The sequence below is a fragment of the Ictalurus furcatus genome, chromosome 18, assembly GCF_023375685.1.
Source record: "Ictalurus furcatus strain D&B chromosome 18, Billie_1.0, whole genome shotgun sequence".
Taxonomy (NCBI): Eukaryota; Metazoa; Chordata; class Actinopteri; order Siluriformes; family Ictaluridae; genus Ictalurus; species Ictalurus furcatus.
Genome location: NC_071272.1, coordinates 11165183 through 11170021, shown reverse-complemented (window position 1 = coordinate 11170021; position 4839 = coordinate 11165183).

Below are 4839 nucleotides of genomic sequence, written 5' to 3'. Positions count from 1 at the left end.
TGCCACAGGAGGAAGTGTGTGTATTTCAGAGAATAAAAATGCTTCTGCGAAACAACTTTAGTGCTGGTCATTGTTATATAATTAGCAAAGGAAACTGTATTCAGGCTGTCAAAAAAGTCTTACATTAGGCATAGTGAACACTTAATCGCTATTAAAAAGCATCAAGCAATTTCCAGATTCTGGTCCAATGTAACTATAAAGACTACAAAAGCTCTGAGGGACAAAAAAAGACCAGAAATTAGAAAGGTTCTTTAAAAGGAAAAAAGGCTGCATTGTACTACTATTAGGACCAAAAAAAAGCCTTGAGCTTTTATTTCAACTTCTCAGAGAATTACTACCACAAGCTTATCTTCTGGTGGTAACACTGAATATTTTACAGCCAACAGAACAGCTAAAGGTTTACACAAAGACTTCTTTACCTTAGTGAGGATGAGAGGCCTGCTCGACGTCAGCGTGTTGTGTCTCCCCAGACGTCTACGTAGAGAAGCACGCAGGCCAAAGTGAGACAACCCTCTGGTGATTTCTTGGAAAGGCATGGCTCTCTGTAGGTCAGAAATAAGTAGTTATCATCGTTTCATTAAGGAATCATGAACTTAAATTTGGGAACCTTTGCTTGATTGATTGCTATGCATTAGAAAAATGGAGCCTGCCCATCTTTAACCCTTAAAAAAGATCAGTGGATTGTTTCTAAGCTTCCTTGAACAAACAAAAGTTGAATATCTTAATCTCGATTTGTACAGAAATGTGTACGTGTATTGGTATTATACACTCGCCAGCCACTTTAATAGGAACACTTCTGTTAATTTATGCAATTATCCAGTCAGCCAATCATGTGGCAACAGTGCAGCACATGATATCCTGTAGATACAAGTCATGAATTTCAGTTAATGTTCGCATCAATCATTAGAACAATGGAAAGGTGTGATCTCTGACTTTGATTGTGGCATCGTTGTTGGTGGGCTGGTTTGAGTATTTCAGAAACGTTTCTGAAAGTCTACTTTGCATACTTTCATGTATACTTAATTTTTTTCATATTAAAACAAACTGACAGCATGGTGTTGCAGCTAGTAGTGCTGCCACTTCACAGCTCCAGGGTCCCTAGTTCGATCCTGGGCTTGGGGTACTGTTCTTGTAGAGAACCTCTGGGTTCTCTAGTCTCTCCCACCTCCCAAAAACATGCAGGTAGATGGCTTAGCTATTTTAAACTGCTCCTATGAGTGAGTGTGAATGGATGGTGTCTCATCCAGGTCAACAGATTTCCTCCTCATGTTCCTGGGTTAGGCTCTTCTTTCTCTCTCATGAAATTAATAAGAAAAAATGCAGCCCGTTACCAAGAAACCAAAAGGCGTGAACTCGTCTGTCAGTAAAGACTGAAAACTTAGTGACCGTTACAAAGCAGTAACACTGGAAACTCCTTCCATCATTACAAAAAGCTTCAACATATCAAATCTGTTTATTATGATCATTGGATTATATGGGGCGTCTGCCATAGAAGTCCTTGTGTATGACCTGTTATTATAGAAACAGTAATCATTTTTATACCAGCCGGAGCTACTATCAAAGACGTGCTAGTTATAGAAAATTAATAAACACCTTCAGCTGTGATGCGATATAATAGGAAAATGAATATTACAGTTTTCTAACAGAATTATGCACATTATGGGATGCAGAGCTCTGGTTAATGAATTTGATCAATTCAAAATGATGAAACTTCATCTGAAATTCATTAACCAGATCTCTGCGACTCTACGTAACGAAACACTACCCCCAAAAACAAATTAATATGTCTTGAACTCTTTTGTATCACTGTTGACATGAAGAAACCTCAATGTACTGTAAACAAACTTCAGAATGTCATTAAAAACCCTTCAGTTATAATGCAGCAATGGGAAAGCACATACCTTGTCTCTGGTAGGTAGAGTAAAAGTTTGTCTGTGGTGGAAGGAAACAGATGTGTCCATGCTGGCTGGTCTTGTGTTGAAGACCAGAAGAGCGGTATGGCAAGTTCCTCAGCTCATATGAGCCACCTATCACTGTGTAAACACCAGACCTGTTGTAAAACACAGCTCGGCTGGGTATAAAAGTCACTCAGTGGGAAAACATACTGATCGTGCAACTGGTGACCTGAGAAACCTTGCAGACATTTAAAGCTAGTGGTCCTGTCAAAGCTAGTCATGGACACTGTTATTGTGAACACAAGTTTCTCTCTTTCAGGAAATTATACGTAGCTGAGACATCATTATTGCATCCATCACATGCAAACATTAAGCAGTGTTAATGTTTCATGTATATTTGTCAGTAAAAGCCTAAAGAGGCTGAAGCCCTTGAACAGGCTGAACTCGATAGGCCCTGAGTGTAGACATGGTGCGCAATAACCTTACAACACATGAATGCGTTCCTCTCCATGCGCCATGGAGCTGAACCAGCTTTTGCAAGTCAAGACTGGCCCACTAACCAGAGGCAGCCGGATTCTTCTCACCTCAGTTCCTGTGTCCTGAGCCTAACACCTGTTCCCCAATGATCATATGTGCATTGGTCCATGTGTGGAGCATTAAACCAGTTTGCAATGCCATTTTGTGTTCCAGTTAGTACACCGAGGTTGAGTGGTAACGCAAGCATTTACTTTCCTGTGCATTTCTGGAGAGCAAATATGGTAATCAATGATGCTGGCGCCATTGCCATGGCTGTCTCTGTGGCACAAAGCTCATGATGCAGTTGGTTGGAAAGATATCTTCAGAAAGAAGAAGGATATTAAGCAGTACAGCTGAAGACATTTTTAAATACCCTTTTAGTCTCATTAGTACTATGATTTTTTTCCTGCTCGTGATTTACGATTTTAAACAATTGCAATAAATAATCGTAATTATTTATCGTAATAAGTAATTGTCCAGAAGCAGCAGGTTAAAAGATTGACAGGTTTAAGGAGAGTACTTAAGGGAGAAATAATATTACCAGCTGTGCGGTTGGGAACTGTTTGCTGGCCACTGCAATTATGAAAACTGAGCTGAATTATGGATTTTTAGTTGATTCTGCATTAAAGTAAAATTTCAATATAATCCTTTTACAAATCAGTTGTCTAATGTCTAACTTAGCCGACATTTTCACTGCTGGAGTGTGTGAACGTGTCTGAGCACTGACTGGTGCAGAAGAATAAAAAAACAATTTTATTCATATTTAATCAATTTCATCACCATTAACATTACTTGTAAAGTGTTAGATATGACACTTTGTTGTAGGCCTATTTAATCTTTTTTTTTTAGGACAGAACCCTTATCTGCTTTTTTTTTAGGCCTAAAAAAACCCCAAAGTGCCATTTTTGACCATTTTAGGCTGAAATTTTTCGGTGGCATCTTTTGTACAGTATGTTGGCTAGGTTGAACATGTATTGGTTGATTTTATTTCATATTAATGAATTCAAAACGGTATTTATATACTGTGAGAGAAAGAAAATGTATAAGATGGAGGCATGGGGGCGGGGCTTCCAGCTGGTGTCAGTTAATATTGGTGAGGTCAAAACACAGGCCCAAATCATTCCAGATTCATATGTTGACTGACTCATCCACCATTTTATTGAGGAGAAAAAGACTGCTCTTTTGGTATTTTTGTGAGTGATAACTCGTACTAGTGTCCTCCAATATTAAAATTCGGAGCTCCTGCACAAAATGTGTAAAGGTTGTCAGGTCTGGTAATATTATATAATCATGGCATGTAAACATGACATGAACATTACCGGCTTGAACCCTAACGAAATTTGAAATCACAGATCCAGCTGCCTATCTGCACCACATCATTCAGCCTACTAGATTCTCCTATCTAGTATCCCAACCAACTGTCACTCATGTTGCCCAGGGCCTTTTTTTTTGTTTTATGTTTAGACTGAGGGGTGAATTTAAGCATACCAATAAAGTAGTTTAGTCAGTAACCTTAGTGGAGAATTTTCTCGCCTTGTTCATGGTCAGATTTGTATAGTTTGTGTCTTTTCACATATTTTTATTTTTTTGGAGTGCTGAAAGACTGGAGTAGACAATAAGAATGATATTGGGCACAAAGCTGTGAACCTGTGTGAGCTCTGTGCAAGGTTCCATGCATTTCTGGAGCTCCACAGCATGGTGTTCACATCACTGCTACACAATGATATCGTGGGCAAGTTAACTCTTAAAAAAGGTTTCCTTAAGGATTCTCCACTTGTTAAACTGTCTTGTTTCATTTGGCCCGCATGAAAAATAATAATATTGAAATGGCTCATGTCAATACAAGCACGTCTACAGCAAATTATTTGTTTGTATTGTATTGAATTGTTATTTATTTACAAGTAATTGAAGTTATTAAGTTTTAATATCTGGTATTCAATTTCTCATGTATTGTTTTTGTTGCCTGTTTTGTAGCTTAAGATATTGTCACAACACTGGAACCAGAATGTGTGGCTGAATGTCAGCTTACTCTGCTATTACATAAGCATAGGTGTCATTTCATGATTTTTTCCATCCATCCATCCATCCATTTTCTGTACCGCTTATCCAACACAGTGTCTTGGAGGAGCCTGGATCCCAGGGGACTTGGGGCACAAGGTGTGGGACACCCTGGACAGGGTGCCAAACTATCGCAGGGCACAATCACACTCATTCACACACTACGGACAATCTGGAAATGCCAGTCAGCCTATAACTCATGTCTTTGGACAGGGGGAGGAAACCCCCAAAGCACAGGGAGAACAAGCAAACTGCAGGATTCCAACCCCCAACCCTGAAGGTGCGAGGCAAACATGCTAACCACTAAGCCACCCTGCTAAAAGCTCCCAGTTAAGCAGATTGTTTTAAGTTTTCAAAGTTAATTATACAT